Here is a 26670-nt window from a genome sequence, read left to right on the forward strand (position 1 = left end):
TAGTATTAACGTAAATAGCTAATTTGTGGCAACCGTGAAACGAAATCCTCTTTACTAGAGAAAAAAATGAAATGAAATCTTTGAGTTTTACGTCCCACGCTTATGCCGATTAGGCTAAAGGAGACGGTGATTATGAGAAATGAATGAAATGGTGGAATGAAGAAAGTGGGAGGAAACGGGAGAACCCAGAGAAAACCCACGAGCACAGTGTTTGTCCACCACAAAGTCCACACGGCGCGAGCTGGGATCGAACCAGGGACCCCAAGCACCGGAGGTGAACGCTCTACCAGTGAGTCACTGTGCCCCCGTTACTTTGCTAGAGAAAAACTTTTTAGTTCCAGTAGTAACATTTCTGTAAAATAAAAAGAAGCTAAATGTATCAACAACTTAATATAGCTCTATGGCCTATGGACACAGGAGGTTCAGTGCCGCATTTACAAAAGCTCTCCATTGATTTCCGTCCTTACTGGACCCAGTTTCTACTTTATATTTCAATCTCTGCGAGAACCATTTTAATATTGTCCTCCTATCTGCGCCTCGGTCTTCCTAATTTTCGTTTTCCTATTTGAATTTCCAGTTCGAACTTTGAAAGCGTTTCTAATTTCTTCCATTCTGGCTACATAACCTGCCCGTTTGAACCTCCTAGACTTGATGACCCTAACAATGTAATGTTTTTATAAACAGTATAAAATTATGCAGTTCATCGTTATGGAGTTACCGCCATTCTCCACTCCCGTTCCTCTTGGAGTTCAAATATTCATTTAAGAATCTTGTTTTCAAATACTATCAGTGTGCGATTTTTCCTCAGACTCAGTGATAATGTTTCGCAACCATACAGCACAACAGGCATGATTATCGTTTTATATTTTAAGCCACAAATTCTTCGACAGAATTCGCGATAACAAAAGATTTTTTACTGAATAATAACACGAAATCCCTGCTTTCAGTTATCTTTTTTTTTTTTTTTTTTTTGTGATTATGGTTTTGGTCTGTTAATAATGATTCTAAATATTTGAAAGTATCCACTTTGTCGAAAGAAAATACTATTTGGTATTTTAACGCATCCATAAAATGCAGTATTACGATCCTGACAAACTTCCATTTATTTAGTTTTCTCTGCATTTACTTTTAAGCCCATATCTCTGCAAGCGTTAAGTAAGATTTCTGCATTCCTTTCTGTTGTTCTATCATCCCCTACTAAATTTACATCATAAGCATACGCCATAACCTGGTAAATACAATTCAGCTCTAGGACCTGATTCCTGTCTTTGATTTTCCTTATAGTGTTCTCCAGAACAAAGTTAAATAATAATGGCGACAACGCATCTCCTTCTTTCAGGCCATTCTCAACGTGAAAGCTCGTGAACAAGAATTTCTCTACTTGAACCTTACTTTGGGATTCATTTAAACATATCTTAATTAATCTACCTTTTTCGGTATTGCAAATTCTGTAAGCATGTTGTACAATGTTTCCCTCCTATCCTAGTCTAAAGTCAATAATTGATGTGCCAGAATATTGTATTCCCTTTCTTTTCAAGCATTTGTTGAATAGTAAATATCTGGTCGATAGTTGATCGCTTTTACCTACATCCGCTCTGATAATCTACAATAATTTCATCTACGTATGGAGTCAATCTTGCTAATAGAATGTTTAAGAAAATTTATTGGATGTTGACAGAAGAGAAATGCCTCAATAATTATTAAATCAGTGTTGTTGCTTTTCTTCTGAACTGCAACAATGATTTATTCTTTTCACTCTTGTGGTAATTCCTCCTTGTTCTAGATAAGGAGAATGAGTTTGTGTATCTTGCTCTACAATCCCCCCCCCCAAGCTAAACTACCGAAATTTTTTCATTGCACTGAATACCGTTGGGGTCACTGGTGACCCCATTTCATTTATTGAAGAAACACAGCCTTCTTTGTTTATAAAAACATTTAATGGTGTCCAGTTTTACATTCTATCGTGTTTGTTTATACATTGTTATTAACTTAGCTTTTCTGGTCACGTAATATGCTTATTGTGTTGATAAATTGATAACATAGTGGAATTATATAAATTAAGTACAGGTATGCACATAGGGAAACTTAATAATTTGGATGGTGATTAGTAGTATAGCTGAATTTTCCAGTCTAATTGCCTATTTCGATTCTAAAACAGTTCTCTAAATTTTTGTTTACCAGCGAAGTAAAGTTTTTTTGTTTGTTTTGGTTCAAAAAATTTTATCTCCAAGAAACAAACTGCTCACTAAAGAACTTGTAGAAAATTACACTTTCGTTTTGGTCGTTGTCACATTTTACACAAACAATAGCTGAGTGTTGCTTATACAGGTATGTTTGGCATCTTTGCATATGTCTTGCATAACATACCGCTCATAGAAATAACAACGACCACGTTTTCGATAATTATTGGCTTCTGAAGCCGGTTTTTGAAGACACGGGAACTCTTAACGCCGAAGCCGGTTTTGTGTAGTTAGAGACTTATCTAGTTCAAGAAGAAATATTCTCCATCTGTAATTACTTCTGCTGTTCCATTCAGGATTGAGTGAAAACCAAATGATGGAAACTTTGAGAGCACTGAAGCTAATGGCGGAGGGGTTAGCGTCTTAAAAATGACACTAATTGTTCATCAATAGTAATGTTACCCGCTATATATGCGTCCTGTAACGTACTTCCATATGCATCAAAAGCGTCTCTAATTAGAAGTAATTTTTCCGAACTATGACTTTTGCCTCGATGTTGATTGTCATTGAACCGGAAACATCGAGATATCTGTGTAAATCTATTTCTCCACATTGATTTGTTGGATATAGGCCTGTCATCTTCTTTATTCCACAAATGTATAATACATTCATTGTGTGCTTTTTATACTTCCTCCAGTAAGAAGCAATATGAAACACTGAAGTTCACCCTTATCAACATACTCTCATTTATATCCATATGTAACAGAGCATTCCTTGTTTGTCCATTTCAAAATTGTTTCAAGAATATTGGGTCTCATGAAAGGCTCGAAAGGAGATTGAACCGTATCCACATTCCCGATACTATGACGTGTAAGCCCTGTTTCCAGTCTTGATAATATTGCGAAACGGAGTCTTAGAGACGGAAACTGAGTCCTGAGAAGTCCTTAGTGGATTACTACTGTAGATTTATTGTCCATTTTCCGACTTGAAAAGAAAATGCGGATTCATAAGATAAAAGAAAGGGAAAAATCAACATTGCAATAACATAAGATGACTAACAGAAATCAGGATCAAATTCAGGAGAAGGATAGAAATATGTTTATCATTATAGTTGATCGTACTCATTAGGAACAATTTTAGTGGATTATTCAGAAACACAACATTGAATAATGTGCCGCGGTGGCTCATTGGTAGCATCTTCATCTCTGGTACCTGAGATTCCTGATTCAATCCCAGCTCGCGCCAAGTGTAATTTCTGGTGAATAAACACAGTGTGCATGGGTTCTCTTGAGGTTCACCCGTTTTCTCCCACTTTCTTCTATCAGCCATTTCATTTATTCTCATTATCGTCGTCACCTTTAGCCTAGGTGGAATAACCGTGGACTCTTTTCCAATTCCTTTTTCTACAATATTGAATAAGGATGGGAAAAAGAAAATAACGAAAAAGGGAATCATATTATCAAATGAAAGAATAATTCTGAAATGTGTCTTTCATGAAAGTTCAGAAAACTAATAGATCAGGACAAGAAATACAGCAGAGAATGCAAGGCTACGATTTCAACTAGGAGCTATTTCTCATTATTTTCAGGACCCCGCTGGATCGAGAGGCTAGCACACTTACCTTCGACCCAGGGCCGGGTTCTATTCCCGGTAGGAGTACAGTTGAAGGAAGAAATTGGTTCGGATTACCCTACACTCAGTACGCCTACGTCACATTTAGTCTACACAGCATAATCGAATGACTTCAAACTCAAAACAAAGTAAATCATTATTTTAGATTTTTATACTACATGAAAGTATATCGCACTGTATTTTACCATTTCCATAAAATAATAAAATCAATTGACAACAATTATTGACTAAAATACAAATGCAACAAAAGTAGAAGTCCTACTTGTAAGTGCAGATGTTGAGGTATCATTTTTGCTTCTTTCAAGCATACAGTCATCTTCAGAATCTAGATGTGAATCTGACTCATATTCATCTATATCATTATAGTCCAAAATTTCATCTATTTCACAATCGTCAGTAGATGAAACATCATCACTTGTAGGATCTTCTGGCGAAAAGTCAGAATCAGTGATTTCTTCATGCAAATTTTTTTCTACGTCTTCGCAAGATTAATTTTTTGATGCCATGGTGTTTCTCATACATTCGAGAAAACAATTAAAGAGTGATTTATTTCAAATTTCACTCCGAATAATCAGTGACATGTATCGAAAAATAAACAAGTTATTAATAATTGCTGGGGTCCTATATGACCCCAATGGTACTCGGTGCAGGAAGTAGACAAACTTGCGCTCACATACACACAAAAAATATCACAATGTACCAAAGTGAAGTTCCAAAGCAAAAATGAAAATCCAATGTTTTTCACTTTTTAACGTAATATATTACGCGAGTTACACACTGTTAAACTTAGCTTGGGGTCATATAGGACCCCACGGTAGTAGGAGGGTTAAGTCAACCAGAATTTCGTCTACACCTGGAGATATGTGTTTCTTCAATTTTTTAATAGCAAGTTCTATTTCTGTCTGGTTACGTTTTGGAATATACGGTTGTGCTTTATGCATTTCACTTTCTCCACGCACATGAGTTTTTGGCTAGGTGTTAAGCAAATCGTCAAGGAAATCTTTCCATTTATTTAAGATGCTGTCCTGATCAGTCAGAACTGTTCCTTTAGCTTTCTTTAATATATAAGCACGAAATTGATAGCCTTTTTAAAGTCCATTGATGCATTTATACATGTCCGGAATGTTTTTATTTTTTTACTATTATCTTCAAATTATTTAATTTTAGCTTTCAAAAATCACGTTTCTTTGTTCTAAAAGTTTTGGAAGTTTTCCGCCAGATGACAGTGAATTTTATGTAATTATTTCGTTCGGATTTTGTAGCCAACGCTGTTTCTTCTGTTTTCTCTTCTCTGCTACTTTAGTGCATTCCTAATTGAACCATGCTTTGTTCCTACGTATTTCTGCCTGTCTCAATATTTCCTTTGTTGAAATCTTAATGTTTTCTCTAATTTCAACCAAGTATCCTGAACACTAGTTACTCCAAACCTTCTAAAACCGAGAATCTATTCGACACTTCAATCTGGCTCCCCTTTCACCTGACTCTCCTCTAATTTCTTTAAATTAAACCGCTCCGTTTTCAGATATTGAATATTTACTTTATTCAACGATAGTCTCTCTCTTATGATCATAATCAACTCCTCTGAACTACCGAACATCAGTTGTGCTAGACTGTTTTCTTTTGTCTATTAAAAAGTGATCGATTAGATTATGTGTTTTTCCGTCTGGTGAGGTCCAAGTATATGTATGAACGTCGCGATGTGGGAATTTTATAATCATCACGATAAGGTTTCTGGATGTTGCAAAGTTCACGAGTCTAACGCCGTTGTCACAACCTTCCTTATGCAGACATTTATTCCCTATAATCGGTTTGAAAATACCCTCTCGTCCTACCTTCGCATTGAAACCGCCTAACAGAATTTTCATATGGTATTGCAGGAGATGATCAAATACCCGTTCTGTTCTTTCGTAAAAACTTTTTTTTATTGTCATCTTTATTTTCTGTTGGGACATGTACATTTAAAACAATATTACCCCATCGACCCTTAAGAGAAGTAAAACAAAAACCAACATTAACAAATTCAACTCAGTAATTGCTGATATTACGCATTCGTTTGTGAACGAAAAGCCCTGATCCTAGTTGGTAAATTTTAATTCGTTCTCCGTAAAAGAACGTAAAATGTCCCGACTTGACTCCTCCATTTCCTTCTCATCTAACTTCCTGATATCCCACTAGTTCCATCTGCTATTTCTAAACTCATTCGTTACACATTTTAACGCACCTGCCCTATAGAGACTTCTTATCTTCCATGTTCCAATTCTCACGTCGATTTTACTTTGCTGAGTTCGTTCCAAGTTATCAGTTCTGATCCGAGGAATCTGCGAATATATCTGAACAAGCCTTTTTTCACAGGATGAGTTGTTAGCCCCACTCCAAATCCCCAAGCTGGAGGATCAGCCCTTGTCTGTCCGCGACTGCTTATTCAGTATATTCCAGCTAACCTCTATATCCAAGAAGCCTTCTCCTCGATCCACAACCTGAGAACCGTGGTGACAGGAAGACCACATTTTACGGAAATTACACTGAGAAAAATCCGTTCTCCGGACAGCGGTATATTGTACAAATATACGGTATCCTCTTGCTTACTATAGAAATCAATACGGAGCATACGTTATCCGTATGATACATAGGCACTGCCGTTTGATGTTACATCATGCCGTTGCAGGATGTATGACATCTAACAGTTTTCCGTATATCACATGTACATACTTATGTTACCTTCGTCAGCTATATGCTATATACGTCCATTTGTATGTGAGATCCTGACCGCCTACATTGTTTCATACAGAAAGTACGTATAGATGGAACACTTATACAGAAAGTATTATAAAACATGCGTTTTCAGTTATACGTCTGGTGTACGTTAAGTCCAAAAACTACAGGAATTACGCATGTAACCTATCTTTTTAAGTATGCCACCTACAATTTTTTTTCTCAGTGTAATATAGCTATAATTTAGAATTACAATAGGTACTGATTATCCGAACACTGATTTAAAACACACAGGAACAATAAATATGCTCGGATATATGGACGCATATTAAGACTGTGAAAGCTTCGATGCCGTAAAAATCGTAAATTAGAGACGTGTCAGTGTAGTATTTCATGAACGCATCGTACGTTTGACTATCCGAACTATTCTTGATGTACCACGTTGTTTCGTTTTATAGCTATATAACTTTATAATATTTTTGTAAGAGATTATACACTTTACTCGTTCTCTGCCAATAGCAACTGTATGAATTGTAAAGGGCGTCTTGTATTCTTCACAGCTTCTATATTAACAATCATTATTTGAATTTATTATATAAAGCTGGTACACAGGATAACTAAAACCACTTATCTATAATGTGATGTTTCGTAGGGCGCCTTATGTAAAAGGCGCACTGTACCTTTCACGGGTTCTTTACCAATAGTAACTGTATGTATTTATTATCTAGTACTGTGGTATACAGACGAGTAAATAAAATTGTTCATCTTTGATGTGGACTCGCAAGGGCGCCTAATGTAAAGGGCACACCGCACCTTTCACGGGTCCTTTACCACTAAAACTGTAAGAATTTATTACTAAAAACTTGTAACTTTATTTATAGTGTGATTTTCGGAGGGCGCACCGGGACACGTCCCGGTGTCCCGGTGGGCCAGCACGGGCCTGCACCTATATTAGGAACGGCGACATATTGATTGTAGCTCAGAGGTTGTTCCGTCAGCACATCAACGCATCCTCTACACACAAAACTATATTAAAATGTGTTAAACAGATTCGTACTCTAACTGCTGTACTGTCACTCCAGAGACACCACCAGATGTTAGACGTATGATAAGAACACCAGAAAATGTGGAGATAGGGAGAGAAGCATTTCTTCACAATCCCCGACGTTCGGTGCGGGGTAACTCATTAGCATTACGTTTGGAACGGGAATCGCATAGGATAATAAATAATAAAACCGATTTTAAAATCACCCATATAAAATAGACTGTTTGCATCAATTACTAGCAATAGACTATAACAGACAGATTTTGCTGTACAGATCCAAGTTTTTCACGATGAATATAATACACACATTTTTATGAGTACTGACACGCATTTTCACCTAAACGGGTTTGTCAATCAACAAAAAATGCAGGTACTGTGCACCGCAAAATCCAAGACAGCCTCTGCATTTACGACCTCTGAAGTCATTCCATATGAAAGTGCGGTCGGTGTACGATATCCAAGCGTAACGTCGTCGGCTTTTTTTTTTTTTTTTTTTTTTTTTTAAGAGGAGGGTGTTCGGCAATAATGAATTATAATGGTTACACGTACATGATAAACGCATTACTTCTGGCAGGATTACAGGTGTTGCACTTAAAACAAAATATGTGGTCCCGACAAGATGGGACTACAGTCCACATTTCCAAACATTCCTTGAACACCCTAGGGAAATTGCTTTCTGTTTATTTGATTTCCAGATTCAGATATGTACCTTGACCTCGATCGCATGACCTTAGTAATGTAACTTCTTTCTGTAGGGGTGGGGTTCAAATATTTTCTAGAAACGTATTCTACCTATGCGACAATGGGCATCTCAGTCAGTCATGTATAGCATCTAAAGAATATAGTAAAAATTTTAAAAAAAACTGTATTATATATTGGTTCTTTAATTATTGAAATAGCTAACCAAATCTAATTACGATAGGCTGTTCCATAAATATTCATGAAAATTAAAATTATTTAGTTTTCGTTATTTCTAACGTAAATACAACCAACGAATTGATAAATACATCTGCAAAAGATTGTTATGGCGCAATTTAAATTGTTTATGCTCTACATAAATATAACTAACAAATTGATAAATACATGCTAAAGGTCATAATTACTTGACTTTCGTTATTTTCAATGTATTTATTTTCAACATATGTATACAACCGACGAATTGACAAATACCCGTGCAAAAGATTGTTTTAGTTGTTTTCTACATAAATATAACCAACGAATTGACAAATGCACGTGCAAAAGATTGTTATTACGTAATATTAGTTGTTTTCTACATAGATATAACCAACGAATTGATAAATACATGTGTAGAAGATTGTAATTATTTGGCTTTATTTTCCACAAAAACATCACCACCATAAGTTAGTTTTCATGTTTGGGGAACAATGCCAACATGTTCTACCATTACGGGAAAGATCCAATTATATCTTTAGTGAGATCCCTTATATTGCGTCTGTCTTGATAAAAATTGAAACATTTTGTTTTTAACTTCGTTCTTTTTATTGGCAATATAGAACAGAAGAAATTACAAAACAATAAAATTGCTCTAGTTCTCTTGTTCTGGAGAATTCGAAACACGTTCTATTGCTGATAAAAAAGAAATCCGCGCGAAAAACAAACTTTTATTTGTTTCTCGAAGTAACATCTGTTAGGCCATTCTTTCGCTGTATGTGTATCTCTTCGATTGGACATAGTCTTCACTTTGGTATCCGCATTCATTTGATCTTATTAACATACAGATGTGAGGGGACTACATATACACGGGCACACGGGTGGATTTCAACCAATGCTAATATTGAAACAGTTCTAAAATAAAAACATACCAAATTGTTCATGTCTCAACTTCAATAAAGAAAACTCATGATTGAAAATTAAGACGAACAAACACAAACTACCTTTATATTTAACACAACTTCATGTTTCAAATTATTTTGTTGAAATTTAACATTTCTTTTGAGCTTCCGGTCACTGCTGTGAAATTATTATCCGAGTTAAATTCTACACCTGGAAATAGAAGGTCACGATTGGATATTATTACAGTAGGACAAAGAAATACAAAGTACTTCACAATTTTGATATTTAATACATTCTAGCCGGTATCCTTTGTAGGAAGGACAGCTGGGTTGGACATATCTTGCGAAGAAATTGTATTCTTCATACCGTCACAGAAAGAAAGATGGAAGGAAAGCGAGGAATAGGAAGAAGAAGAACACAACTGTTGATGATCTGAAAATTAAAAGAAAATACTGGAAGTTAAAAGAGGAAACTGAAGATCGAGAAACGTGGAAGAAAGATTTCCAGGCCCAAATCTTAAAAAAGAAAGGCCCAGGACCTGTCCAAATGGCAGAATATATAATAATAATAATAATAATAATAATAATAATAATAATAATAATAATAATAATAATAATAATAATAATAATAATAATAATAATAGTAATAATAATGTTGTTTTAATTGATTGGAATTCAACATCTCTTTTCAGCGCAGGACTGTGTTAGAAACAGGGTTGCCAACCGTCCCGATTCTGTCGGGACTGTACCAATTTCTGACTTACTTGTCCCGCGTCCCGACTGGACACTCGTCGGGACGCATATTATCCCGATTTATCGATTTTCAAAGTTAACTAATATGTTACTGGGGCATTTTTTTTTTTACAAAGGAATACCTTATTCTTTTACAAGCACAGCTTTATCTATAGAGCCATTGTGTTTTGTTTTGTTTATATTAAATAAATTACAATTGTTTTGGTTGGATCTGTTGTATGATGGTAGCCAAAGAATAAGGCTTGATTTTAGTAATACTTTTTGTGGATAATTCCTTAACAATGTTATGCACTCATTTATGATAAAAAAATCTATATAGTTTTCCCTCTAAACTTTGTTTAGGGTATATATTAAATAAATTGCAGTTGTTTTGGTTTGAATTTGTTGCATATATTGCTTATACCCAGTGATGAACAGTGGTTAGGAAAATTAAAAAAATAAGGTGCCGCATGCATTCAGGTTCGTGTTAATCAGATGATTATTTACATTGTTTTCAATGACTCGTCGTACGTGTAGTCGTCTCCGCAGGAAGGGGGATGAGGCTCCTATACAGATTGCCCCGTCCCGATTTTTTCTTAAGAAAAGTTGGCAGCCCTGGTTAGAAAGGAAGTCAAGTACCAAAGTGGAAAATTCAATAAAGAAAAACGATGACAGAATATTATTAGAGTACAACAATATATGATTGTTTCACTATTTATTTGATTAATATTGACGTGTATATTATATACAGGGTGTCTCAAAAGTCCCCTGATATACGTAACTCTGTTATTATCAGAGTTACAACAAAATGTAAGAGAGAACACCGTCTCCAAATATGATGTTTTCAATCTAAAGTGAAGGATTTTTCTTTTTTTAAAAAATCGGACGAGCCGTTTGGGCTGTACACTATGTGCGCAATGTTAAATGAAAATGCAACGTTGCCATTTACCCGGACCCACAATATAAAGTGAATGTGGACATATTTGAAATGGGGGCTGGCCTTTGACACATTACCGTAAAATGCAGTAACTTCATTCACTTAGTTGTGGGTCCAGGTAAATGGCAATGTTGCATTTTCATTTAACATTGGGCACACAAAGAGTGTACAACCTAGATTGCACGTCCGATTTAAAAAAAAAAAATCCTTCACTTTAGATTGAAAACATCATATTTGGAGACGGTTTCCCCTCTTACATTTTGTTGTAACTCTGATAACAGTTGTCAGGGGACTTTTGAAACACCCTGTATATACTCTTCTCCGGGCTCCGGATACCTTAAGCAATTTGACTTAGTGATTGTTTGAATCCGTAACTTTTTTTATTTTTTTTTATTTCTTTTACGGGATTTACTGTTTAAAACGGATTTGAAGGATAGAGCCTTTTACTGGGAGATGAAAGTAGAGAGGGAATAATATCTTTGGGTCGCTTAATTGGGTTACAGAAAACCGCTTCTGGCTGTCTATTACGATTCTTATTCTATTGTAGTCAACGTTAAATACTACAAGTGGTTGATTTCTGCTACTTCTGGTTTAAATGGAGGCTAAGATAAAATAAAATATTCGAAATTTGACAGCATTAATTTGCAGTAACAAATTTTTAAATTTTTGTAATTTTATTCTGTATATGGCCACACTAATAGAACTTTAATTTCGATGCTTTACAGAAAAAAAAAAAATATTTTCTGAAATGTAACGGAAATTCAGAAGGAGCTTTCTTTGCGAATTTTTCAATATTGATCGATGCAGGTGAAGAATATATTTAAACTTTGTATTGAAAATTCAAAATATAGTTTATCTACTACATATGCTTGAAATTATGGAAATTACTTAATTCCTTAATAAATGAAAGTTCTGAATATATATACTGTGTGTGTGTGAGGGGGTGCGGTGGCTCAGTGATAGAGCGTTCACCTCCGGTGCTTGGGGTCCCTGGTTCGATCCCAGCTCGCGCCGTGTGGACTTCGTGGTGGACAAACATCGTGCTCGTGGGTTTTCTCGGGGTTCTCCCGTTTGCTCCCACTTTCTTCATTCCACCGTTTCATTCATTTCTCATAATCACCGTCTCCTTTAGCCTAACCGGCATAACAGTGGGACGTAAAACTAAAGATTTCGTTTCGTTTTGTGTGTGTGTGTGTGTACAGGGTCTTCAGAACCTTTTAGATCAAATTTCTAGAAGTGATAGAAGGGATAGAATATACGTATTTTGAGATAATAGAAAGTTCGAAAACGGCTAGTTCAAACTCCACGTCATCTTGAATTATAACACGAATAGTATAACACGAAAGTAGCTACATATCGAAATATATCACATCGCTAATCGGAACGCAGAGACACGATAACACAATACGGAAGTTTTGGTTTTCGACACATATATTGTTCATATACAGTATATGTGAACAATAGATGGGAATCGAAGTCGAAACTACTCATAAATATGAGAGATAGAACCAGAAGGAACATGGAACAGAGAGACTATAGCGAAACGTATATATATACCGTATTTACTCGCGTAATTTTCGCACTTTTTTAGACGAAAAAAGCTGTTTTGAAACAAGGGTGCGTAAATTATGCGGGGGAAAAAATTAGCCACATTAGTGAACATCATCTAATTTTTTCCCCAGTCAAAATAATACGAAAATACCGGTATACGTTTTCTTTGCAGCAAGAATTGACAAAAAACAATTAATTCTAAATTTGTAGAAAAATAACATTAAAAAATTGATTAAGAAGTTGTGTGATTTCTTACCTTACAACAACGGCTTTGCTGCGTTGCCAATTGTTCATTAGCTACCGTAATTGACTGCTGGAAAAATGTTTCACAAAAAGTTTCCGCGTGCGCAAATTACGCGAGGAAAATAAAATACACAGAAAATGCCCTTCAAAATTGAGATGCGAAAATTATGCGAGGGCGAAAATTACGCGTGTATTTACGGTATATATATATATATAGATGCAAAAAAGCCGGCTTTTTTGAATCGATGGTTTTTTCACATAAAAAGCCGGCTTTTTTGGGAAAAAACGAGAATTTTGGAAATTTTGGCTTTTTTCAACTTCATGATTTTTCTATCTAAATAGCTTTCTTATAGTATATTCTATAGTTAGATAAGAATTTCATGACCTGAATGTGATATTTCGCTCTGAAATTCACCATCAAGATGGATGGAGCACATGTTTTACGAATTAAAGCTAACATGAAGAATGTAGTATTTGAGGGTAATTTTAGAGGGTATTTAACTTTATTTTAACTTTTGAGTTATCGACATTTTTTTTCTTCTTTAGTTTGTCATCCGTGTTTCATTTCTAAGAGCTTTTAGTACTCTAGCTTCTAGCGCAAAAGCTAAACTTGCCCGTTTTCCTATTTATCCGTCAAAGCGTACGTTTTTCAATATATCCGTCAAACCGTACTTCCACATATCTGTTATACTGTAGCTGTGAAGTGATTTAGCAATAATTTTCCGGACACAACCTTGAATACCAATTTATACAAATAATCAGTAGCGGATTTAGAAAAGTACTTTAGGAGGGGTTTTTCTGATTGTTTCGTTTCCTAAAAAAGTCCTAATTTTATTTGGGAAGTGCTTGAAGTTTATGAGTACAGGCATAACTAATATTTCGTTTCGTTTATATGTTTAGCAATAATCTTCCGGATACAACTTTAAAAATCATTTTATACTGAGAATCAGTGGCGGATTTAGAAAAGTATTTTGGGAAGGGTTTCTTACTAATGTTTAGTTTTTTTAAACATTCGTAATTTTTATTTGATGGGAGCTTAAAGTTTATGAGTAAAGGCATAAATAATAGATATTTCGTTTGTTGTAGACATTCCGTAACTTTGGGGAACGGGCTTCAGTCCGAAAGACCGCCCCCCTAACCTTCGCAAAACCGTCACTGCTGGTAATTAGTAATAATAACTATTTAAAAACAATAAGAAAGGAAGTCGGCCAACTCACAGTATACGCACTATTTCTACATTCACAGATGGAACAAAGAAAAGCTTTGTCAGAATGGTCGAATGCTGGTTGAATCCCGGACTTCCCGATAGAAGCTCAAAAGCTAATCACTCAGTCATGTTTGTTGTGCAGTTGTATTTAGCTTAACTTAAATATATTCCGTAGTCTTTTTTTGGGGGGGAGGGGGGAGTTCCGTAATGATATGTTGAATCCCTCTTGTTAAAAATTCAGAAAACTTGAGGATTGGGTAAACTGTGATGGTGGTTCTATAAAACTTAACTGTAGAATTTCAAGAATATACAGAACCAAAAGCTCTAGATGTGCAGCCTTTAAGTGTATCATATAAATCTAAGTATTTCTCTTATGTTTTATTTTAATTTTATTTTGTTTCAAAAAGAGGGTATGGAATATTTTGAAGTAAAAATACTACATACTATTTTGCTAGTTATTTGTGTTCTTTAAAAAGAAGTGTTTACTTTTAGGGTTGGTTGGTTTACATCAACTTTTTTTTTTAATAACTGGTTTAAACCACAAAAATAAAAAAGAATGAAAAATACGAATCGTGTGAACTTCATGGTGACGTTTCCAGATATCAAACCACCTGCAATAGTTTTATTTCCCTTTCACCTTTTAATCAAGGTGTCCCATGTTCAATTCTCGGTCGACCCACAAACCTTCTTTCATGCGTAACCCAAGTAGCGGTTCGGATGTCAGTTTAAGCGAAAGTCTTCTCCTTGATAACCTCGGTATTTCGTAAGGATGTTAAGCCTAAATATACGAAACAAACCAAATTGTATATTTCTGCATGCCTAAATGCGTGTTGTTTTATAAAGAAGCCAATATTGCTTAAATATATTGATAGAAATTGGGAAAATTTATCGATTGCCTACGTAGCTTCCAACATTAGCTTGGATTGGACTTTCAATTATATCTACGTACCGGTACTAAATTTGTAATTTAATACCTCAGTTTTAGCGTACTGATTATGGTACGTTGACCTTTAAATTTTACATGCAAAGCAATAACAGGATTTTCCCGTTATTGTCTTACATTTCAAGTAATGACGGGATTTTCCCAATGGCTAGGGCGGGAGATTCTCAACTTAAGAAATTTACTGACCGCACTTCTTTAAGCTTATGGGAGTTCTTCCGGCATAACCCCGCTGTTGCATAATAACATCAAGGCAAAACAAACTTATTTCTGTGAATATGTAATATAAATACATAAAGCAAAAAATCTAAGTCAAAAAAGCCTGGTTTAAACCAAAAAAGCCTAGTTTAAACATCCCCCAAAAAACGGGTTTTTGGCATTTTCAAAAACAACCACGGTTCTTGCCAACTCTGCTTACTTTTGTATATAGGAGGTTAAAAAATTCTTATTATATACATTGGTTAATCCTGTGGAATTCATAATGCAAAGAATGTTGAAGAAAAATTGTTTGAAATATTTTTTCGAAATTCACAGTTTATTTTCGATGTTTTATATTATTATCAGCATCAACCACTAATTAAATGATTTTTTGTGTTATAGAGAAGCGATACAAAGTCTGTTTTATCAATTTAAAGCAGTATTTTGAAAAAAGCCCAAAATTTCCCAAGCAAAAAAGCAAAGCAGAAAAAACCGAGTTTTTTTTTCCAAAAAAGCCGGTTTTTTTCCGAGCCCTTGCATCTCTCTCTCTCTCTCTCTCTCTCTCTCTCTCTCTCTCTCTATATATATATATATATATATATATATATATATATATATATATATATATATATATATATATATATATATCTGGAAAGTGTAAATCTATTTTATTATTATCCAATATGAAATGGTCGTTTTATTTGCCGTTGGACATCACATTCCCAGAAACACATTACGATGGTCTAAGTCAGGAGTTCTCAACCTGGGGGTCGCGAAGATAAGCGAAAGAGATAATTAGAATCGAATACTGGAAAATATTTTTAAATATTATTTTGAATTTTGTTCTGATAGGGATATTTTTATTTTTATACATACTGTTAAGAACAACAAAAAATTGGTCTATTAAACATTTTCAACAGGTGGAACAGGTGCGAAGGCGTTTAACGTCCCTTCCGGATTATGTCTTGATTGATCGACGATTTCTTCTGTGATGTTGAAAACTACAGAGGTGAGGTGATGACAGGAATGCGGACAGGGAAACAATCCGTTTTATTGACTAAGAAATTACATATGTTAAAATAAGACAGCAAGAAAACTTGTTTCTAAAGTAAATGAACTGTAAATAAAAAAAAAAAAAAAGGATTGAAACTTCAACAGTAAATAAATGTATGTAAATATATAACAAAATCATGTATCTTCATAATATTTTCAGTACTTCAGTTACCTGTAAAATTTCAATTGGTTGTTATTAGAGATGCAAAAAAGCCGGCTTTTTTGAATCGATGGTTTTTTCACATAAAAAGCCGGCTTTTTTGAGGAAAAAACGAGAATTTTGGAAATTTTGGCTTTTTTCATTTTCATGATTTTTCTATCTAAATAGCTTTCTTATAGTATATTCTATAGTTAGATAAGAATTCCATGACCTAAATGCGATATTTCGCTCTGAAATTCACCATCAAGATGGATGGAGCACATGTTTTACGAATTAAAGCTAACAAGAATGTAGTACTTGAGGGCAATTTTAGAGGCTATTTAACTTTATTTTAACTTTTGAGTTATCGACATCTTTTTTCTTCTCTAGTTTGTCATCCGTGTTTCATTTCTAAGAGCTTTTAGTGCTCTAGCTTCTAGCGCAAAAGTTAAACTTGCCCGTTTTTCTATTTATCCGTCAAAGCGTACGTTTTTCAATATATCCGTCAAACCGTACTTCCACATTTCTGTTATACTGTAGCTGTGAAGTGATTTAGCAATAATTTTCCGGACACAACCTTGAATCTCAATTTATACAAATAATCAGTAGCGGATTTAGAACAGTACTTTAGGAGGGGTTTTTCTGATTGTTTCGTTTCCTAAAAAGTCCTAATTTTATTTGGGAGGTGCTTGAAGTTTATGAGTACAGGCATAACTATTTAGTTTCGTTTATATGTTTAGTAATAATCTTCCGGATACAACATTAAAGATCATTTTATAATGAGAATCAGTGGCGGATTTAGAAAAGTATTTTGGGAATGGTTTTTCTTACTAATGTTTAGTTTTTCTAAACATTCGTAATTTTTATTTGACGGGAGCTTAAAGTTTATGAGTAAAGGCATAACTAATAGATATTTCGTTTGTTGCAGACATTCCGTAACTTTGGGGAACGGGCTTCAGTCCGAAAGACCGCCCCCTTAACCTTCGCAAAACCGTCACTGCTGGTAATTAGTAATAATAACGATTTAAAAACCACAAGAAAGGAAGTCAGCCAACTCACAGTACACGCACTATTTCTACATTCACAGATGGAATGAAGAAAAGCTTTGTCAGAATGGTCGTATGCTGGTTGAATCCCGGACTTCCCGATAAAAGCGCAAAAGCTAATCACTCAGTCATGTTTGTTGTGTAGTTGTATTTAGCTTAACTTAAATATATTCCGTAGTCCTTTTTTAGGGGGAGCTCCCTCGTGGCTAAGCGGTTAGCGTACGCGCCTTTGGCGTAGGAGACCCGGGTTCAATTCCTGGCGGGAGCTCATGTGGTTCGGATTCCATGTTAATCAGTAGGTCCACGTCTCATATAGCCTCGCTGCTGAACGGGACGCTAAACTAAAAAATCACCTCACCTCACCTTTTTTGGGGGGCGAAGGGGGGGAGTTCCGTAATGATATGTTGAATCACTCGTTAAAAATTTAGAAAACTTGAGGATTGGGTAAACCGTGATGGTGGTTATATAAAACTTAACTGTACAATTTCAAGAATATACAGAACCCAAAGCTCTAGATGTGCAGCCTTTAAGTGTATCATATAAATTTAAGTATTTCTCTTATGTTTTATTTTAATTTTATTTTGTTTCAAAAAGAGGGTATGGAATATTTTGAAGTAAAAATACCACATACTATTTTGCTAGTTATTTGTGTATTCTTTTAAAAGAAGTGTTTGCTTTTAGGGTTGGCTCGTTTACACCAACTTTTTTTTAATAACTGGTTTAAGCCAAAAAAAAAAAAAAAATAAAAATAAAAAATAAAAAATGAAAAGAATAAAAAATGCGAATCGTATGAACTTCATGGTGACGTTTCCAGATATCAAACCACCTGCAATAGTTTTATTTCCATTTCACCTTTTAATCAACGTGTCCCATGTTCAATTCTCGGTCAAACCACAACCCTTCTTTCATTCGTAAACAAGTAGCGATTTGGATATCAGTTTAAGCGAAAGTCTTCTCCTTGATAACCTCGGTATTTCGTAAGGATGTTAAACCTAAACATACGAAACAAACCAAATTGTATATTTCTGCATGCCTAAATGCGTGTTGTTTTATAAAGAAGCCAAGATTGCTTAATTATATTGATAGAAATTGGCAAAATTTATCGATTGCCTACGTAGCTTCCAACATTAGCTTGGATTGGACTTTCAATGATATCTACATACTAAATTTGTAATTTAAAACCTCAGTTTTAGCGTACTGATTATGATACGTTGACCTTTAAATTTTACATGCAAAGCAATAACAGGATTTTCCCGTTATTGTCTTACATTTCAAGTAATGACGGGATTTTCCCGATGGCTAGGGCGGGAGATTCTCAATTTAAGAAATTTACTGACCGGGCTTCTTTAAGCTTATGGGAGTTCTTCCGGCATAACCCCGCTGTTGCATAATAACACCAAGGCGAAACAAACTTATTTCTGTGAATATGTAATATAAATACATAAAGCAAAAAATCTAAATCAAAAAAGCCTGGTTTAAACCAAAAAAGCCTGATTTAAACATCCCCCAAAAAACGGGTTTTTGGCATTTTCAAAACAACCATGGTTCTTGCCACCTCTGCTTACTTTTGTATATAGGAGGTTAAAAAATTCTTATTATATACATTGGTTAATCCTGTGGAATTCATAATGTAAATATGTTGCAGAAAAATTGTTTGAAATATATTTTCGAAATTCATAGTTTATTTTCAAGGTTTTATATTATTATCAGCATCAACCACATATTAAATGATTTTTTGTGTTATAGAGAAGCGAAACAAAGTCTGTTTTATCAATTTAAAGCGGAATTTTGAAAAAAGCCCAAAATTTCCCAAGCAAAAAAGCAAAGCAGAAAAAACCGAGTTTTTTTTCCAAAAAAGCCGGTTTTTTTCCGAGCCCTTGCATCTCTAGTTGTTATGAATAGTCACGATCAGTGGCGTATTTAAGGGTGGATCTTCCAGGCTTAAACCCTCCCCGAAATTCAATAACTGTTTTAAAGTGAATGAAATATCTTGCAGAATTTTTCACATTTCCAGGAATAAAGTGAGCAAAGCCCCCCCGAAACAAAATCGTAAATACGCCACTGGTCACGATACACATTTCCGCTATCCTGAATAAAACTGGAATAATAATGGAAAGATTAATAGAATAATGGAAAAGATTAATACTGTGAAACGCGAAGAAATGTTTGTAATACAGACAGAAAATGACACATTTCTACTTCTATTAATTACTCCAGAAAGCTGCAACGCAACGTAACACTATTAAATCACTAATATTGCAAATATTTCTAATATCGGTCCAATAACTAATTGGAAATACATATAAAAATGAAAAGGAAAATGTAGTCAATCTTGAATGTTGACCACGCACAGAGGAGTATTTGGCTTTGAAACCCGATCAAAAATGTTTACCATTTAGTATCATAAATTAATTAAATTAAAATAGTGTTTACCTACAGCTTTAAAAATACATTAGAGCTAAAACTACGTCCTGCAGGTTTGAACAGACAGGGAAATCAGGGAAATTACATTATCTTGTGTATTAATTATTTTTTTACTGCTTTAAATTGACTCTAGTAAATATATTTAAACATTTTAATAGAAAATTGTTAGTTTTCCTATTAATTAACATTTGCTACATCAAATGGTGGATAAAAGGTAATATAAACAGCAATACACTTTTTTTTTTTTTTTTTTAGTTATACTGTATTATTGAACGTGTAAGATTAAACTCAACACAATCGGGTACAACCAAATACAAGACAAAATCTTAAAAGTAGAAAATGCAAAGTATGTAAAATAAAAAGACAATACAATTATATCATGAATAGGGTAGAGTGGGGACAACTGGGACAATTTTCCTTTCAATTTTTTTAACCTACAATTTTGCTTCAATTGAGAAACCAAAGGTTGACATTAAAGATTGATCCTTTGGGAACAGTCCACATTTTTTGGAGGTCAATATAAACATATTTCATTAAAAATTTGTTGAAGTTACTTCGGAAGTTCATGTTGTCCCATTTGCCCACATTGGCAGGTCAACTGGGACACCTATTGCGGTCAACTGGATCAAAATAATATATATGTAAATAATGGGGAGTTTACAGTAAATGATCAACATTGCATGCAAACCAGTATTAGTTTTACATATATATATTATTAAAACCAGTATTAGTTTTAAATACGAGGGTTTTGAGATACACATTGTTGTGGCACAGTATTTGAATTCCAACAATTGCGTTCGGTTCGGTAGTGGTATTCAGAACGAAGAAGCGAAGCAAGTTTCAACTCGCCTCGCTTATCGGCGTGGCCGTATCGCCTTCACTTGTTTGTTGATGTGAGTAGTATTCGGCTGTCAAGAATGGAGCTCGAAAGGGAACATTTTCGGGCAATAATCCTTTACGATTTCAAAAGTGGTTTGAACAAGACACAAAGCCTTGACCGTTTGCAGGGGCATTTAAGGACCTTGCTCCTTCCCGTGCTACAATTTTTCGGTGGTTTGGTGAATTCAGAAGAGGCCGGACATCGCTTAAAGATGAAGAGAGAGCTGGACGTCCGGCAACAGCTGTGTCAGATGAAAACATTGCCGCTGTGGAACAAATGATTCGAGAAAATCCTCGAACAACTTTCAAGGACATTGAATCTACAGTGAACATTGGATCGCCAGCAGTAACAAAAATTCTTCATGATCATCTTCGGCTCAGGAAGGTTTTATCTCGTTGGGTGCCTCACACTTTGACTGAACAGCAGAAGCGCATGCGTGTGGAATGATATGAAGAAATGCTTGCAAGATTTGATGGAGGCAATTCTCGACGCGTCTCTGACATTGTTACTGGTGATGAGACTTGGATCTATCAATTTTACCCTGAAAATAAACGCGAGTCTACAGTTTGGATCTTTCCAGACGAAAATCCACCCACGAAAGTGAAGCGACCGCGAAGTGTGGGGAAGAAGATGGTCGCAACTTTCTTCTCCAAATCTGGCCATGTTGCAACTGTTCCATTTTAAGAACGAAGGACTGTTACTGCTCAGTGGTACACCAGTGTTTGCCTAACAAAAGTGTTCCAGAAGCTTCGGGAACGGCGTCCAAGAACTGGATTGCGTGGGATCCTGCTTCATCATGACAACGCGTCCGCACACACGGCCAACACCACAATTCAGTTTTTAGAATCTACGGAGGTCAAACTTATGATTCATCCGCCATATAGCCCTGACCTGACCCCTTGTGATTTTTTTCTGTTCCCCAGGATCAAAGATCGCGTGCGTGGGAAGAGATTTTGCAGCCCTGAAGAAGCTGTAGTGGCTTACGAGAATGAACTTTCAACACTTGAAGAAAAAGACTGGCAACACTGCTTCCAAAAGGGTTTTTGAGGTGCGAAAGTGTGTACAGTGTAATGGTGAATACTTTGAGAAAATGTAAGTATTAAATTGATTTTAAGTATGTAAGTTATTTCACATCTCAAAACTTTCGTAGTGACCCTCGTATATGACTATATAAACAAGAAACATCATACTTCGGACCTATTTTTAATTGCTACTCTTAGTGATCAAAATTGTACAAGCAACCTTTAGACTCATCGGCAAAAGTTATGAGAAAAATGTTTCTAACTTTTATTGTTATTAGTTCTAGTTTGAAAACTTTGTGAACATGAAGTATCCAATAAGTAGTAGGTAGGTTGGCTAAACTACTCAGAAAGCGATGAACATAAAGTATGGTAATATGAAGTAGATTATTAATGGAAAACAATGCCTGCAATACAGTCCTTACGATTAACTGCTACTAGGTTTACAAAAACAGAATATATTAAGCTATTTACACTATTAAAACACTACATACAAAAACATATCCAATGGGAACGACTGGGACACTGTCCCAGTTGTACCTACCTGAAATGTCCCAGTTAACCACACACGGCCATTTTTCACATTCTATCTCACTCAAACACGCTTAACTAGCGCATGGAATCGACTTTTTGTGTCGGAGTTCTAAAAGCATATGATGAACATAGATATTCGCTTTAAGAATACATACGTGTTCTAAGAGGAAATTGCATTCATAATACGATAATACAAAGAATTTACTTTTACCAGTCAAAAATGTTCTTTCTTTTCTCTTTTTTGTGCTCGTTAGGTTGTACGACTTTCACGCCATAAACAATAACCGTCTGACACTGCATCTACAATACTACAAAAAGTTCTTGATACTCCCACCAGATGGTACCAGCAATCAATGTCCTTGTTGACCTGCCGTCCCAGTTGTCTCTACTCTACCCTAATATAACAATGTTTCATTATGGTCACCTTACAATCATTGCTGTCACTTCAGTTACACAAGTCAGACATTATTAGTTCTTTAATCTCACTCACATCATTGCCTTCACTGTCATTTTTCTTCGGTTTGGCAATCTTCTGTTCGTGGCTCAGTAGACTACGGTGACCAGATTCTGATAAGCGAAAAGTAGGACACAAGTGTAACAGTATATGGTAGTCTATTGCATCGGCAATGCTAGTTTCCGTATTTCATTTAATGTGAACCTTAAAGTTAATTATTCATTTTTGTTTGAAAGAAGGGGCCGCGGTGGCTCAGTGGTAGAGCGTTCATCTCTGGTGCTTGGGGTCCCGGGTTCGATCCCAGCTGCCACCAAGTGAACTTTGTGGTGGACAAACACCGTGTGCGTTGGTTTTCTCGGTGTTCTCCCGTTTCCTCCCACTTTCTTCATTCCACCATTTCATTCATTACTCATCATCACCGTCTCCTTTAGCCTAACCGGCATAACCTTGGAACGTAAAACTCAAAGATTTCATTTCATTTCATTTTTTGTTTGAAAGAAAGAAAAAATAGTAAAAGTACTCAACAATTAAACTCAAAATATATACTTTCATGAATAGCAAATACAAGATTGATGAAAGAACTTTTAACTATTTGATGAAGTACTTTAATGAAAAAGAAAACAAGTAACGTAGGTACTTTGCACATCAGGGGTTATTTTGCACAAAATACGAAAAGAGTTGAACAGTCTTCTGTCGGTAAAACCACGAACTGTAAAGAGAAAGTTTCAACTGCCACCATAAAATAGAACATACAACTGTATTTTGGCTATAATGTTGCCGGTTAACATCAGTTCTAATTACCCGGAGGGTTTTTTGTTGTAGAGGTATGAAAAGCAGTCACTGTAAAGGTCGACAAAATTTAAAAGATATTACCTACAAGAACTTCCGTCCAAGGTGAGTCAGTTTCGTAGAATACTACTGTGTATAAAGGGACTTTGATGCCATTGAAATTGAAGTGTGAAACGTTTTAGTCATAAAAAAAAAAAAAAAATCTGGAAGTAGGCGGTTTCAGCCTCTAATCGGGGTTACTTTACACCGGTCCAAAGTAACCCCTTAGGTAGGAAATTATTACTATTGGTACCTTGTGCCTTCTAATTTTAGGTAAATTTCCTATTTAGGTACATGTCAGAATGTTTCTTTTTAGTTGGAAAATAAATTACGAACAGTGACGGATCCAGAAAAATAGTTGATAGTGGCTTCGCTCAGAAAGGCTTCGTTTCTTTTAGAAATCACTAATCTTTTGGGTGGGCTTGAAGCATATACGCATAGGAATGACTAACATTAGATCTGTTAGAAAGAAATCCTGCAAGTTGAGCGGGTTTTAGTCTGAAAGCCCCAAACCTTGTAAATCCTCCACTGATTACGACTGGGATGATATTCTTGGACATAAAAAGCAACCAAGGCAAATCAGTTCAGCGGGAATTTTGTCTGTTCCTGAGTTGGCATTTTTGTGGGACATATGCTAAACTATCAGAATGTGGTTCTTGTGCTGGTACCAGATAATACGTAATTTTCTTTACAGATATCAGTAATTCACACTAATTACTATACCGGTATCATCATTCTAACAACAATATTCGTAGACTGAAGTTTTGTGTAGGAAGTGAAATCTATAAATACTGGAGGGAAAATACTGCACAGAAACATCATGTTCGTATGTTGAACATTTTTGTGTGTGGTGTAAAGTTTCCTCATCTATGGAATTACTTTGCACCCAAGTTTATATTTCAATAGCCATGGTCATATTGAATGTATACTAATGATCTTGAACGAACGTTTTCGTTTTATATCTAACTATTATATGTTTAAAATACAGTGTTCTAAATCATTACGTTTGTCAGTTACACGCGATTTTCTCTAAAATTCCTTATATCTGCAAACAGTGGCGTATTTACGATTTTGTTTCGGGAGGGGCTTTGCTAACTTTCGGGGGGGCTTTGCCTGGAAATGTGAAAATTCTGCAAGATATTTTATTCACTTTACTATACTAAGTAAGATTTCGGGGGGGCTTAAGCCCGGAAGCCACCCCCTAAATACGCCACTGTCTGCAAAGTAACTCCATCTTACAGGTAAATGTTGAAGCATAACATTTTAGTGAAACATAAAAATGTGATTCGCCATACATCCATTACATTGAAAACTTTTCCTCAAAATGTTAACAAATATTTTCATTATTATGTGACATCTAGTTATCAACTAAACATCAGTACACTGCTTGATGACATTTTTCGTTTGAATTTACAGCGCAAAGTAATTTGCTGTTTTTCAAATTCATGTCATGGAATTCGCTACAGGAACAATTATAGTTACCTTCCCCGTACCGTAAGCGTCCATGGACCACCGATGGGCAACTAGCGACATCTCGCCAAAAATTGGCGGCCCCGTAGCGACGATCCGCGGTGGCCACACTTCTGTTTTGAAAATTATACCACCAGCGGGAGAGACGTGACGAAACACGAATGAACCATAAAACTACTCCGCCAAAATATGTTAAATCGCCTATATGCGTGATTTGTTTACATCAAGGTGTCTAAAAACACTTAAATAGTTAAAAAAAAGTACCCGGACTGGGCTCAAACCACCAACTTTATGATTACTAGACGCGTTTTCTTAGGACTTTGCCATGGAGGCAATGAATAAAAATCGCTTGTAGAGAGATAAATCGTTGGGGACTTTTTATTTTGGCTAATCAGAGTGCTCCTTTAGCCATGTATATTCAACAATAACCGTTTGGAATTAGATAAAATGTGTTCGTCATGTAATTTTATAATAAAATGACGCGCGTCTATTTACTTTATTTCATAGTTCTCCCATATCCACATTTTAATGATCGACGACAGTTATCTAAATTCATACAATTAGACGCACTTATCTAAAGATTTTTCACTTCATGATGTAGAGGCAGGGGTTACTCTTGACCCCTGGAGCCCAGAGGAACAATTCGTCAGGAATATATATATATATATGTAACCGCATGCACATGACTGGTGACAGTTCGTGTTGTCCCTTCGCGATTCTCCGCGACAAATCGAAGGAGTGCGGATCAAAATGCAGTCCTCGCTGCTACACGGTAGTAACTTCAACACCCCGACGCTAGATATCTGTTTCGACTCTACGAAACCTTGCCGCCTTTGGCGCACTAGCACCATCCCTTTAGGCGTCGCTATGTCGACATTTACCGGCAAATGGGCCACTAGGTGTTGTCGACATTTACAGCATGGGGTTTGGTTATTATCATGTGTTTAAGAGTTTCAGTTTTTAACTGAGATTCTTCATCAGTCCCCAAATCATTCATTATAGAAAATATTCTTTCACTGTCAGTCGGAACATTTGTAACAGGGAGACATACTGAATTTCACAATATGACATACTTGGGAATATGGAATGGATTTTTCTTCAAAATGCTTGAATCACTCACTCCATCTTAAGTCTTTTCCAGTTCAAAATGTTAACTGCGAAAGGTTTGGACCACTGCTCAATATACTCGATTCAATTGGAATGGATTGTATATTATTCCAATATACAATCAGGGACGCCCGCAAGATTTTTTCCAAGGGAAGGGAGATCAAAAACCGGTTCCAAGGGAGGATTAAAGACGGACACACAGTATAGTCGCGAATAAATACACATATTGATGTACCCGTGCACATAATAATAATAATAATAATAATAATAATAATAATAATAATAATAATAATAATAATAATAATAATAATAATTTACACAATAACAGTATAGTATGTAATAGAAATATGTTAAGTACTTCTGTACTATGGAATGTAGGAGCAAATTGTATTTCCAAGAACTGAACATTCTTCGAAAATCCCAGAGGAGCAACTGCTCCCCTCTTTCCCTCCACTGCAGGCGGCCATAATCAGAATAATAGAAAGGAGTGGAAAAAATCGTGTCTTCGAAACGGACCACAGACATTCAGTTATGTTCAGATGCGGG

At 35.5% G+C, this 26670-nt stretch overlaps 1 protein-coding gene across 2 annotated transcripts in view; it reads right to left on the bottom strand.

Annotated features, from left to right (window-relative positions):
* The window catches only part of LOC145672080 (metabotropic glutamate receptor 4-like), a 489770-nt gene that overhangs the window by 78643 nt on the left and 384457 nt on the right, over positions 1–26670 (bottom strand). The gene's annotated exons all lie outside the window — the stretch shown is intronic.

The sequence above is a fragment of the Thermobia domestica genome, chromosome 15, assembly GCF_964235325.1.
Source record: "Thermobia domestica chromosome 15, izTheDome1.hap1.1, whole genome shotgun sequence".
Taxonomy (NCBI): domain Eukaryota; kingdom Metazoa; phylum Arthropoda; class Insecta; order Zygentoma; family Lepismatidae; genus Thermobia; species Thermobia domestica.